Genomic DNA, 14,203 nt, shown 5'->3' on the forward strand with positions numbered 1-14,203 from the left:
TCACACGCCGCCAACCAGCGTACATGCAAGAAACGGGGCTTTTGCGTACGCAAACGCAGACAGGCTGATGCCATCCCACCTACCAGCGATGCCAACAGCCACCGTGTACACCTTTCACAGTCAACAACCACACATTAACCACCTACCGCCGGAGCTGTTGTTGTTCGCCGATGTTCGGGTTCGTGTCTTTGAGTCTTTCGTTTCTCACTCTCTTTGCGACGCCCTTCGGAATCGGCTGATTCGGAACGGACCTGGGCCACCGTCGCGGGCAGCATCCCCACCACCAATAGCTTTACGTCCGCGCGAACATTGGCGGGTACGGTTCGGGTGCGCGCGATCTTGCCCCGTGATCAGTGTACGCAACACAGTCCGTGCGCGCAGAGCGTGGTCGTCCATTACCGCACTCTGTGTTTTCTGTTCGTCGCGGTTCCGTTCGCAAGCGATCGTTTAAGTCTTTCGTACGTATCATTCGTCAATTTTTTTCTCTTATCTACCCACTTGCCATCGACACAATCCAACGTTGCGGGTTATTATGTGTTGTGAGTGCGACTGTTACTCTGACTGGTTCTTTGACATTCCGACGGGTGATACTGGTGCCGCGTACCTCGTTCCAAAACGGAAGCACTCACTTCCGGTGGAAATTCCCAACCAGTAGAAGAAGGTGGAATACAAACAAAAAAAACTCGTGTCGAACCCGAAATAAAAGGCAAAATCCGGTGACAGAAATATGGAAAAGCAAAACATTTCAATTCCCTTCACCCCGTACGAATGCAAAAAAAACGGCCAAACAAAAGTGGGACCTCTCAGCGTCTCGGAGTGCTTGTGCCGGCGTGTGTTGTGCCAGTGAAAAGCGAAGAAAGTTAAGGAGCTGGCTCGTGCAGAAAAAAACGGGGAGGGAAACACACAAATATAATAAGAAAAACAAAGTACAAGCAAACAAAAACGGACCAATAACCATTGAAGGGTGCTACAACGTGTATCGCAGGCAGGGGAATGAGCTTAAGAAAATTGATAGCAACATTATATGTTGCTCAGTTAAAAAGGGTTCATAGCATAATTTAAAAAAGCTCTTCTTTCTCGCAAGACCTTGCCGTTGGTGACGTCCTACGGTGACACAAGCCCACCAAACCCGTGTGTTGTTTTCTTTTTCAGTAGACAAATCGTTACGTTAATCGTTCCGTTTCGTGCGACCTGTTTTTTATCTGCACGTGTGTTCGTGAATGTTTACATGGCTTTCGAAGTAGTAGAAGCACTTGCCGCGTGCATACTTACTGTAGACCATAAATGTGTTTACCCGCTCAAAAGGGAAGCGGAAAAGCGGAAGGGAACCGTATGGAAAAACCAACACAACAAATAATGACAAACTTTGCTCTCTGTTGGGGGTGTGTGTTGGTTCGTACAGGTGATGTTTGGTGTCAAATGTCACTTTTTTCCATTTAAATTATATACTGTAAAAGATCATATTTTTATGCTGCCTTTCTTTATGAAGATTTGATAAGTATGATCATTGGGGACTTTGAACGTCGATTTGAATCAAATGGTCCTACTCTTGATGACCTTGTTCTTTCCATGATGATTTCCTGATTACTGATCGGCATGATCTCCCCAATACTACGGAGATACTACTTTACATAACTTCTACCGATAACTTCCCCTTTTTGCGAATCCGCGAAAACCGGCAAACTTCGCGACTTAACTAATGCGCTCTGATTCGAAGTGGTTTGGTTTTGGTTTGCTATCTCCTTTTGAACCCCACCGGTGGGGTATCTCTTTCCTGCAATCTTGAATCCGTTTCAGGCTTCTTCCGGTTTTTGGGGGCGCTTCGTTTCCTTTCTCCGAATCCGGCATGTGACGAAGTGGTACCGTCGTTTTGTGGAAAACGTGTTCATATGTGTGTGTGTGTGCGTGCGTATGTTTGAGAGAGTTGCTTCTCTCGTATGCTGTTGACCGGTGGGCAGTGAGGCCTCCGCCCCGTGGGTGCTGCAAGTGGGTGACCGGAAAATGAAGGAAGGTGGTCCAGTGTTACTGTTATTGTTACACCAGTGCATAACGCGCGAAGGAAAAGTGCTTTTCACCTGCACCAATTAGCGTTTTTCCATTGTATCGCTGGATATGGTTTTTTTTGGTGTGTGTATGTGTTAGTGTTTTTGGGTGGAGGATAGTTGAAAACAAAAGAAAAATAAGCTGAAGAAAAAAAATGTTGCACACTAAATGCAGCCCGGCGTGTGGAATGCAAAGCTTTTCTCGGTCCACGGTTTGGGGTGAGGCCCGGTGAGGATGTTTGCGAGGCGTTTGCTTAGGAGAGCATAACGCATGGAACTTGCTGCTGCACTAGGAAAGGGCGTTTATGCTTCCCGCGCTGGTTGAAGGTTGATGGTAAGTGTAAACGGAGATGGATCGTTTTGAGCTCGTTATGAGCTGGTTAAAGTGTTTGTTATGATTGGCGTTTAAGGTTTTTTTCTTTGGGTTTTGGATAGCAGTATTTCTGTTAATTAAATTTCACCACCCATTCGACAGATGGAACTGTGCGGAAAATGCAAAGAGAGTTAACATCTCTATCATTGGGGAATGTATTTTTGAAATGTAGTTAGCAAAGTGGTATGAAATTGTGAATTATATTTTACAGCTTTTTACAGGCTTTTTTTCTGTCATCTGACATTTTAATTTCTGTAAAGGGCTATTTCATCGTCCAGTCCAGTTATATTTCGGCGCCTTTAAATACTATTTTTATCGACCTGTCAAACGTGTTTCAGAATGATTTCCATAGATTTTTCGCCGGGTTCTGAGGCATGAAACCCGCGAGGATTCTGCTGTCCATATTAATAACCAATATAAATTAAAATAACACAATATCTTTGAATTACTAACTTCAAGATATTCTGTTATTTTAATTTATATTGGTTATTAATATGGACAGCAGAATCTTCACCGTTTTCATGGCTCAGAACCCGACGAAAAATCTAAGGACATTCTGAAACATGCTTGACAGGTCGATAAAAATAGTAGTTGAAGGTGACGAAATATAACTGGACTGGACGATGAAGTAGCCCTTTACAGAAATTAAAATGTCAGTTGACAGAAAAAATAGCCTGTAAAACGCTGTATAATGATAGCCTTAAAACAAGGAGGAATTAATCTTACAAAAGTATTAAACAATGTTTTCTCCTCGACAGTGGATCACATAGAAGCGAATCTTTGTAGTACGATTGAGTCGGATCACTCACTCTTTTCATCTTGTTGAGGAATTTATCTGCAGCTTTGCTGCAAATGCTTGAAACGAAAGCGCTTTGTTGCGATTTGTGCAGCAATGGAATGCCATTTGGATGTTTTTTCTTCTTCTTCCGTTCCGCTTTGCAATTGCAAAGACTCGCAGATCGAAGAGAAATGGTATGGCGTCGGAAACAGTTCAAATCGAATGGAATGCACACACATTGTAAAGACTCGTACCGTAGGCTTCAAGATTTGATCCAACTACATCGAAGATCATCGCAGGACAATCCAATGCTTCCAGTTTACCGTGGACTGGAACCACCTTGCACGATATCACCTTGTTGGCCGTCGCTTTACCGTTGCAGGTGTCAAAGCGAATGAGGATAGCTAATGGAACATGAGCGAACCCTTGCAAAAGCGGTGCGTACACTTCAAAATTAGACAAACCCCCTTTTCGGGTTCGAATGATGCAATCGCTCCTCCTCCACAAACACACAAAGTGCTCTGCACCCAGAAAAGCCATCTCGCGTGAAAAGCGACAAACGGAAAAGCACATTTTCATCCACCAAACTGTGAAGGATGTAAACGGTCCGGTACGTTTAAACTTTTTCCGGACGCAAAAAAATACATATCCGGCCCCAAGCGAGTCCGGAAAGCAATGCGAGCTAATGATATAATTAAGCAACAGGTAACCTCTTCCACTCCCTCCCACAAGGGGTCCAGGTGGAGGTGTCCAGCCCTGTCATGCATAATTAAGGCAGTGTAAAAATACCGTCCATTCCCCTTTCTCCGTCACCGTATCTTAGCAAACAGGTCTTAAAGTCTCAAACACGAGCTTTCGATCGCAGAACCTCGCACCTCGTGAAGAAGGTGGGTTCGTCACTTGTTTGGTCGCAGAAGTTGTTTGTTTGTTTGCCTGGATGGGACCGTATTGTGAGCATAAATATAACCTGTCTCCTGGCTTTAAGATGGTGAGGTTCCCATGTGAAAGAAGAGAAAAAATGTTTCTTTACGCAGAAAAAACCCCCCACACACATATACATACAGCAAATAAACTCGTTGGGGCGCACACGTTTGGACAATGGTCTAATGTCCACCCTACCCGCGTGTAGGGAGACGAAGCATGTCGGGAACGATTGCAAATTTTTGCTGACAGGAGCACATTCAGCCATATTTGTATCGTGGGAATCTATCTCATTCCTCGTTTGCCGCCCTCTACCAAGAGGAAGAAAAAAGAAGGTGCCAAGAAGTGCCGCTTTGTGCACAAAAAGCTGATAGTTACTTTCGGTACCTCGGTTATGCTTTGAAGTGTGCGAATGGGGCTTTGCTGTGCTCTTTTTTTCGGGAGGAGTATGATGATGATGCTTGTGTGGTGGGCTCAAGTTCCATAAACGTATCGGACCGCTTTGGAAAGGGGGGGGGGGGCTCAAAGAAACCCCCACAGAAAAGAGAGCTCGGGTGGTGATATAATCTACAATTGCAAAACGGGCAGGAAGCTGCATGTACGGGAGGGCATGTATGAATTCCGTTCGAATGCTACCCATACCCAAGGTTAAGAAAGCACATCACCGTGAAGCGGTCCGAGCAGGGTGTCACACTCAACACGGTGAGGGCGAGGTTGGTTTTGCAGCAGCAAAAGTAGCAAAAGCCAAAACGGCAAAGCATATTTGCCCAACCCCGATTGTTTATTCTGTCAACAGAAAAGTGCGTCAATACCGGAGCAACTGTGTATTTCTTCACACTTTTGCGAATCTGTTTTTCGGATGCCCCGAAACCGTGATGTTAGTCCGGAATATTTCAAGCACGGGCACACAACGAAGAAGTTTTGTGCTTCAAATATGGTTGCGGGCTGATAGGGTCTTCTGTTTGAAGATCCCAAGCTACTTGTTGTGAAGGAACGAGCCTCCGTGTTGAAATCTGTAGGCTTTTTGAGGATGTTTTTTGGTACAGTCTACTGTTCAGTTTTTGAAGATACTTAACAGTGCAGTGCGCCTGATCTGATGCTGAACCGATTGCAACGAAACCTTTCGCTACAGATCGTTTCAATTGATGGTTGTGGCGAAAGATGGTGCTGAATGTGACCGCCTGAAGCTAATTTAGAGGAGCTTTTGTTTTGCGTGCGGGGACATACGAAAGCGTCGGCGATCCTCTGCATCATTTCTGAGAGGCATTGTACGACAACAGTAGTAATATTAAAATAAAGTATCCCCGTTGATGATGATTGCAATCTTTCATTATTTTGAGGTTATTTTTAGTGCATAGTAAGGGGGAATACCTATGTGAGGGTCAACGATGTACTTGATCTTTCGCTACCAACTTTATTGAAGATGTTCGTACTGATGTCGATGTGTGAGTGTGGATAGAAGATTTAAATTTAGCTTCGCTGTTCACGAGAAGCTTAGTGTGAAGCGGCGTGCCTGCTAGTAAGCGAATGTTAGTACATGCTTCTGCAGTTCGATTTTCGACATCATTCCACACACACAAATACACACACACACAGAGACGCATCCATAAACACATTGATGATCATTCGCCCGATGATCTTCACCATCTTCAACACGAGCCGAGCATTAATCCAGTCGCGGCCGGCTTTTGCCGTTTCGGGGACCTTGCGTGTGCAGCGTGCTCTCGCAGGCCTCAGCATAAGTAGGAGATGATGTCGTGATCAGTGAAGATCACCACTGACGCTGTAGCCCGCGATCTGTTGGGAGTGATTGGGAGAATCGCTTTTTGCCGTAAGTCCCCGTTTTGCCTGGTGCAAGAGCGAGGCAGTACACTGCGTAACGAGAGCGAATCCAACCGAAGCAAAGCGTTCATTGAACATGAGTCAAAATAGAAACAAAAAACTAAAGAGCCAGGGCTCATTCCGATTGCGTAATTGCCTAATGTGTGAATTAGGTTAGTAAAACGATGAGGAAAATTCGTTACCCTTCACATGTACGTGAGGGATCGCACCGTTGTGGAATGTTTGGTGAAGTAAAAATCTGTCACATTTTACACGCACACGATGACCAGGTACGTCAAGATTCTTGGACTATAGTGGATAGTGTGTCTGATGGAGGAATTTGTATTTTCCTGCCGGACCGGTTTCTGGACAAGATCGGTAAGTCACTCGGGTGTTAATCGAACTCGTCTGTGAGTCATGGATGTTTGTTCGTAGAACATCCATCCATTTCGTGACCTTGTGTGATAGAGAGACAAGAAAATATAGAAAACATAAGTTAATTGAGCTGAGCATTAAAGAATTTGGAGACAGATTAAAGATTTGATAGGCGGAATTTAAATCCTATGCTAAATATAGCCGTGATGGTTTGATGCCAAAGAAACACCAAAAAACCACATAAATAGAAGGTAATATCGTGTTCCATGTTTTTGCTACTACCAGCAGCACCAACAGGTAGTGGTGATATGCGGCGAAAAGATGGTTTAGCTTAAATCTGTGAATAGTAGAGCCCAGGCCAGCTACACAGAAAAAGCCAGTTTCTTCACAGGCACACACAGCAAAACGAGGGGGGGAAAAACCTGCCGGGCAAGTTTCGTGCACGTACATCATGTGCCATCGACTCGCGCCAATCCACACACAGCAATATGCGTTTGGTGAAGATGCGCAACATTTGGCATTTGGCGCAGGCGGCAACACGCGGCAATAGGGGCTGGAACGTAGCTGAAATCGCACCAAGGCATCGTCCATCTATCTAGCGGTACGGTTAAGAAGATCACGACGGGCTCACCGCCATCTTTTTTTTTCTTATTGGGGTCGGATCAGCGAGGTCTACCTTTCCCGAGAGCAAACGGTGCAGGTTCTCTACACCGTGCAGCGATCCAAAACGATCGACGATGGTGACGAAGACATTGGCACCTATCGGCAGCGGGCACCTACCTATTTGAACGGTTCTCGTACACCCCAACACTAACACACGATCAACAGCTCCAAGGTGGGCGCATACCTTTAGGTCTGTGATTACCCACATTTACATAAATTCGGCTAGTATTCTTCGTTCGAGTATTGATTTAGAATTGATTAGATGGATTTGTTTGCATAGTGGTAGTAGCGATGGATTCAGACCAAAAAGAGATTCATTCAACAGAATAAGTATAACATTAGAGTAATAGAATAGTATTCCGTATACTTATGTTAATCGTAACTGTCAGATTTGACAGGTGCAAATGAGCCGAGCTGTCAAATCTTTGTTTTGAAACAATTCAAGATCGATGTTATAGCAATGTTGGCAATTAATTTCACAGCTTGTACTGCTTCTTAAAGATGAGGTTATATACATCTTGCAATTGATAGCACTTTTTCAACTCTGAAGATTGATGTGACCACACAACGCACACACATAAACAATCCGTAACAAACATATTGAACAGTGATTTGCAAGCCTGCACCCAACATCACTCCCTCCCCCACAAGTCGAAACGACCTTCAAGCGGCCATTATTGCGTGACAACGTGAACCCTCGCAGCTTGGGGTGGCCCATTTTTCGGACGGGAGAAGCACGGTTCACACTGCGCAGAAAGAGGAGGAATTGGACTAAGCGAGGTAAGCGCGGTGTCACGCTACCGTTTGACGCCGTTCCAGGATGTTATACAACGGCTGAGGTCTATTTTTTGCGGCCTTTGCAGCGGGGCGCGAGGGAGCGGAGCGACGAGAAAGACAAGACGACTCACCGTGGTGTCTTTCACTTTACAGTGCACATTTCATTGCACTTTTCCTGCATGCGATTGCATCGCATTCAAGGGGCAGTAAAGCCTTCCTCCCAGAAACCTTCCTCCACACTGTGTAGCGTCGGCTGTGGTGTATGTATGAGAGTGTTTTTGTTTTTTCGGATGAGTTTTTACTTTTCCCATCAAAACTCCTCTACCACGATGAGCCCATCGACGGTGTGGGCCCATTTTTGTCGTCGTCTGAAGCATTTCCCGAAGCAGCCCGGGAGCAAACAGGCCAGAGAGACGGGATGGAAAGGGGACAAGCGTGTGGCCAATTTTGTTGGAGCATGTATTCATTTCGTCTGCGCGCGTCTCCACCGGGGACCGGGAGCGTTGTTTAGTGTCATGTCGCCAGTTAACGATGGTCGCGCGGTGGGAAGCTTCTGCCTTCTGGTGGGCCTTCACCCGGAGCACTATTTTAAACGTTTTGTTTCGGCGGGGGCCCAGTTTGAGGGGAGCAACACTCGAGCAACACTTTCCTTGCCATAAAGGCAGCAGGAGAAGATCACATAACGCAGAGCCGCGTAGTCGTAGTTCGATGCAATTTCGAACAAGGAGCAATAATTCCCACCGGTGATGGGTTCTAGGAAGTGGTTCACGCTTTTTGGGCAATGGGAATGGGTACCCTACTTTTCGGGACGAACCGGGTAGGCGCACTACAAGAGTCCCGCATCAACACTTTTACGCAATCTTTAGGTTTGCAGTTATAGCGCTACGACGACGATCTTGTTTGAGTTTAACGCGCGGGAGTTAAACATGCTACAGTTCCTGCTTGGCTCTTATAAGTCTTGGGGAATATAGACTTATCCAGCAGCACCGTGCAAGTAAAGTAAACGTTTGATTCAATATTAAACTTTACGAGCACCGAAACGACAATACCCATACGGTGCAATAAAATTAACGACAAATTACAGTGTTACCATCGTGAAAATAAAGGTACATCACATATCCACAGCCAACATAAAACGTCCGCAAGAGCGTGCTCAGTTTATGTCCACAACGACGTTCCTTCTCAATGTATTAGGTTTATTTTAAGTTTCTTCCTTTAAACTCTCAGCTGAACATTACTGCGAATTCTTTATGACGCATATAATAATGCAACTGGCGGTCCAGCTGACGGCTTGAAGCACGTCTCCTTCGGCTTAATACGTCCAAGATCTCCCGTGTGATTTAAGACGTCGTTGATGTTTTACATGCCACGGTTCCACTGTGTGTGAGGTCAATTACCAGCTCCGGACGGGAATCCTTCCTCGTTGTGCTGCTCGGTGACTCAGAAGACCCCAATCTGTTGAATGAGGTAATTGACGTGTAAGTCGATACGCACTTACAAAACACTCACACGCGCTACAGGAGGCTAGTTGTAATGAATATCGTTTCCTTCGTTGCGTGGCAATAATGGCAGTTGTCAGGGAGCTTGTTTCACGTTTTGCGAACCGAACCGGCAGAAACTGTGAAGGAGCGTATTGTATGAATTTTATGGATTAAAATCACTTGCTAAGGGTGAATTATTTATAATTTATGGACATGCTGGTCTAAAGCACATACGCTATCGGTGTCGTACGGTATTGCTTATTCTTGTGATAGCTATTGTATTGAAAAGTAGGTCAAAATGCTGTTAAAGTATATCACCTTTAATTTGTATGCTAGAGTGTACTGCTGACATGATTATGGATCGCTCGTTAAATTCTTTCGGAGGTTCTAAAGCTATTTTTAGTAAAATCACTGACGCAAACATTGAGCCGTAAACCTAAACCTGCCTGATAGGAATGCCTGTCGAAAGGTTTCTCGAGGTTTTGAGGTGGAATATTTAAGATTTACATTTTCTCCCTAACCACACCCAAAAACTCCGAACGGCGGTAAGCTCGGGTCTTGATATCCATCATCCACTTTACCAATCAATCATGTCAACTCCATGACCCACGGGGTACTCCGACGGTCCCGCACGGAAGAAAGTGCCAATTTGCGTAAATATTATGCGTACAAATTAATGGGCACACATCCAATAGGGGCTGCTGTTTGGAAAGCGTGCGTCGTTTTTGGAGGGCATTTCTTCACCTCGTCGTCTCTATCTAGGTCTCCACGCGAAAATCCCTTTTGCCCGCTACGCAACGCATTCCGTACAGTTGAGATGAAATTTTGAAATTAAAAAAGAAAACCAAAATGACACCGAATAGGAGTCCGGGGCCTTCGGTTTGATGCTGTACACCAGGCGGTACCATTTCTTCCCTGCAATCTTGCTCCGCTTCTCATGCTATTCTATGCTGCCGCTGCATGGTGGAACTGGGCGCGCGCAAGGTGGGAAATTGGAAACCCTCCCTCCTCGGAGTTGAATTGTTTGTTGTTTGCTTCGTACCATTTTATGTGGTGCATTTGGAACTGCAACGGTCCACGGTACTCGGTGTGTGTCGGTTTATGTAACGCCATGCAGAAGGCAAAGATGCAAACAAATCGCGCTCAGGTCCGTCATGTGAAAGTGACAGTGTTGGCGCGGCAAGGTTGGATGGAGAACAGGGGTGGCGAAATTATTGCACACACACAGTTTGGTTTCGATTATGCTGCCGGTTTTATGCTCGCTCGGTGCATCGGGCTAATTGGAGCGTAGGATTTTTGCCCGTCGATCAATTAAACCGACCGAAAAGTGATCGGTGATGGAAATGCTGGATAGATTTTACCTCCCTGGGGTGGGGAGGCCATGTCGTAAGTTAGTGCAACCTTTTGCTTTAGCTTACGCTATCTTTACGCTATCTTTGATTATCTGATAAAGACTAGTGTATCTAGTGTTTCACACGCTGCGTCCGTCACGGAACACAGTGCAAAACCATCATCAATCTTTTTCGGCCCAGGCCGTCGATCGCATTCGCAATCTGCATGCTAATTATGCTTAACCCTTCTTACTTTTTGGAACCTGGTGACCTATATATCCTATATACACGTTGGTCGTGTTTGCTGAACGATGAAGGCGGTATCGGGTGCTGGTCGGATAATCTGGGAAATCTAATCTTGAAGTTGCCATCTGCCGTAACGCATTGCGGGAGTACGCAGGCTTTTTCCTTGACCATTCGAGAACGTCTGCAATGGATGGTGAAGAAGTGAGTTTCAAACGTGACCTTAACGTTACCTATCTTTTTTCTTCAACATGGGACGAAGATTTCCCATCCACATTCGGAAGATACTTACTGTGAATTGCTAGCTTTTGAGGGCCTCATGACAACTCTTTTAAAATTTCTTCAAAGTTATTTCATACGATGCTTCATACTGCTTGATTTCCAAGAAGAATTTCTCCTCTACAATTAGTTTAATAAACCCCGATATCAATCATGCGACACAAAAGCTGTCACTGGGTATCTGTAAACATTCGGCAAGCACATACTACCTCCAGCAAGTGTGTTGGTTTTGTTGTACCTTTGCTCCGTGGCGATAACCGACTGATAAGAACTCCTCCACGTCCATCGTAGCGTAACTTTCTCTACTCCTCAATGGCATGACCGTCCGTTCCGAAAGACTCACTGGCGGAACTGTTTGCCAATATTGCCAGCATACGTTTAACAGTGTCTGGTTCGGTGTGGTGTTGTGCTAGCCAGGCAAGTCCTACGATCATCCCAAACACTAGCCCCAACAGAATGATTAGCAATCCGAGCACTGGTATCAGCAAACAGCACAGACTTCAGAGAGAGAGAGAGCGAGAAGCATACGAAATTAGCACTAAATTAATTAATTACACTTCTTGTTCTTCTAACCCTCCGAGGCAACCGATCGGTGTATTGTAGCAGGATGCACAGCAATAACAACACGCCTTAACGCACTCTCCCATCGGATCGGAGTAGTTATTTGGAGTTTACAATAAATCATTCCTTGGAAGAAGCCGGGAGAAAAAAAACAAATAAATCACTAGCTGCTAGCTCATCACGTTCACCGTACTAAACGTCAAATCGTGGACTGACATCGTAATGTACTGCAATCTGGAACGCACAACTATGCCTTTCGTGTGTACCTTCTTATCGCTTGATAGCCGCACAAACGCGGGAAGCTTTTCCATCTGTGTGCGTGATGCTTAGCAAGTGTTTCGCTTGGAGGTCGCATTGTGATTACATGCCCAGTCTTTGCACCTTCGTCTGTATGTCAACGCATTTTGTTTGTAAACATGTGAAGCTGTATGTCACACTTGTAATTAGTCCACTTTAAGGTGCATTCGTGTACGTTTTCGGGCGTTTTCGTGGTACCGTTGTTGACAGAGAGGGAAGGGTCACTAGAGAGGGTTCTTTTCATACATAGCAGCACGAGGTTGGTTTGAAGTAGCGTGCCAGAGAGCGTGATGTACTTGAATTTCTTTTCTTGCTAACTAAGGCGATTTTTTGTTTTTCAAAAAGATATTTTAACGAGGTACAATTCCCAATGAACATGGGGATAATTTTTTGGAAGACTTTTTCTTACTAAAAGTGCTTGAATTTTAAAAACTTGTTGTCGAATAATGGGTTCTATGGTATATCATAAAATACTTCCTTTTTGCATAAGTAATTTTATAAATAAGCACATTTGATCAGTGGTTAAACATTCTTGTTCCGCATTCCACATCTAAATTTTTGGTTTTAGGCTGTAAAAAAATATGCACAGTATTTCGTAAAAAAACAAAACAATTCATTGAAAACATGTAAAACGCATTCACTCGTGACAGTAAACACGAGAAGCAGCTCGTTTCTGCCCGCACTGCGTAAAGTCATCGCTCCATTATGAATTGCTAATTGGTGGTGTGCTCTTCACATCTTCTGCGAACACGTCCAAGACACCCTGGTATCTTCCCATTGTGCCCGTACAGCACTGTCAAGGGCAGAGTGCGGGAAAGTGAATCGGAACGAGCGCGTCACTTTAATGGATACGACAACTTAATTCACTGAAACAGTTTGTCAAAATGGCGCCTCACATATATTGGGAGCTACCCATCTTTTTGCTGTTTTGCACAATTAGCATGTTCTAACCCGGCGAGCCGCATCGAATAGCATTCGCCACGCTTCAGGAGAGGTGCCACATGGGCCCGCCGGGTGTGTTTCGGGTTTTTCTTGTTTTTGTACAAAGAATTTCGATTTTTCCACACGATAAAGTTAGCATATTAAGTACATGTGGTTCATTATTGGGTAAGCATTATTTAGATGGTTTGTTTGGTAAGTTCATCGTTAACCATTTGATCGTTATGAAGGCCACTTTTTGTCGTCTAAAGATGTCTGTAAAAAAATAGCAACAAAAAAAACCTCAAGCGCCTTACAACCTGTCACTTTTACGGACGGTAGCTCATCTCAACTAACCTCAATTGTCTGTCTGGTACGGCACACCAAAGGGTGCCGAATGTATACTGTTGTACCGAACACATCAGAGTTGAACGAACATTCCACACCACAACATGATAACCAAACCATCAGACGATGTCGGGAGCAGTGGAGAAATATTAAACATAGAAACATGCTGATGATGAAAACTTTGGAGGAACATCTCCTCCATGAGACGATGCCACTACTCACAATCCACTACATTGTGCGGTGGTAGTACCGTACGATTAAAATCAACTCATTTTTGGGGTCAATGTTGCACCCTACACTAATGTTGCCTTTGAAAGAAAAAGTTAAGAAGAGAGCCCATCGGCATGGAAGTACTGATGGAAAGATGCGTGTTTTGTTTACTTTTTTTTTTGTCTGTTCTGTCGTTTACTTGTTTTCTGTTTGAGGAGTGGCGGGCAAAAGTGAAATAGAAAAACTGATCAAACAACTCTACAACATCGCGTAGGAATACCGGTTTTAATCGCGCAAATTGCATTAATATCACTCACTCCGGATTGATCGTCTAAAAGGCAATAATTAGTGGTGTTCGATTATTGGACAAATGCCTTCGGGTTTAGCTGGCTTCAGATTTCAACGAAAGTGTCCCTTGTGCGTGCCGCGTACACTGCCCTACAGTCCTACTAAATACAACAAAAAAAGGCAAACACTGTCACCCGAACAGGTTGGTTCCGAAATCGGTTGCCAGCAAACAGGTTACCTTTCCGCCTAGTACCGGATCGCCAAAGCGAATCAGAGTGGCACGTTTTGGAGCGTGTCTGCACTTCTTTTACAACCCACCCCCTCCCCCAAAGGCACTTATCGCTTATCATAAGTAGTTTGAAACATATCTCCACATAGACAAACATTCACTCACTCATAATAAAAATCACATTAAAAATATTTTGCTCCCTACATACGGTCCGTGTCAATCGTGTTCCGTCACATTAACGGTAGGGTAGGTTCAGGCCTGCACTGGA

At 44.7% G+C, this 14,203-nt stretch overlaps 1 protein-coding gene and 1 long non-coding RNA gene across 6 annotated transcripts in view; one reads left to right on the plus strand and one right to left on the minus strand.

Annotated features, from left to right (window-relative positions):
• The first annotated feature begins 229 nt into the window (after nt 1-229).
• LOC125767393 (serine/threonine-protein kinase phg2-like) overlaps nt 230-14,203 on the plus strand; it is a 71,928-nt gene continuing 57,954 nt past the window's right edge. The window contains exon 1 of one of the 2 annotated variants that reach the window (XM_049433926.1): nt 230-458. The gene's annotated coding sequence lies outside the window, so the exon portion shown is untranslated. The remainder of the gene's footprint in view (nt 459-14,203) is intronic. The other variant, XM_049433925.1, reaches the window with a different exon arrangement.
• On the minus strand, nt 7,981-12,300 carry LOC125767423 (uncharacterized). 4 transcript variants are annotated; one of them, XR_007418773.1, is made up of 5 exons: nt 11,658-12,300; nt 11,098-11,582; nt 10,816-10,989; nt 9,260-9,368; nt 7,981-9,205 (listed from the first exon to the last, which is right to left on the minus strand). It is a non-coding gene; the product is annotated as an uncharacterized LOC125767423 (long non-coding RNA). The 4 variants fall into 4 exon arrangements; XR_007418771.1 differs by having other exon boundaries at nt 7,983-9,368; nt 11,658-12,290; XR_007418772.1 differs by lacking the exon at nt 9,260-9,368 and having other exon boundaries at nt 7,985-9,205; nt 11,658-12,289.

Source organism: Anopheles funestus, chromosome 3RL (genome assembly GCF_943734845.2).
Source record: "Anopheles funestus chromosome 3RL, idAnoFuneDA-416_04, whole genome shotgun sequence".
Taxonomy (NCBI): domain Eukaryota; kingdom Metazoa; phylum Arthropoda; class Insecta; order Diptera; family Culicidae; genus Anopheles; species Anopheles funestus.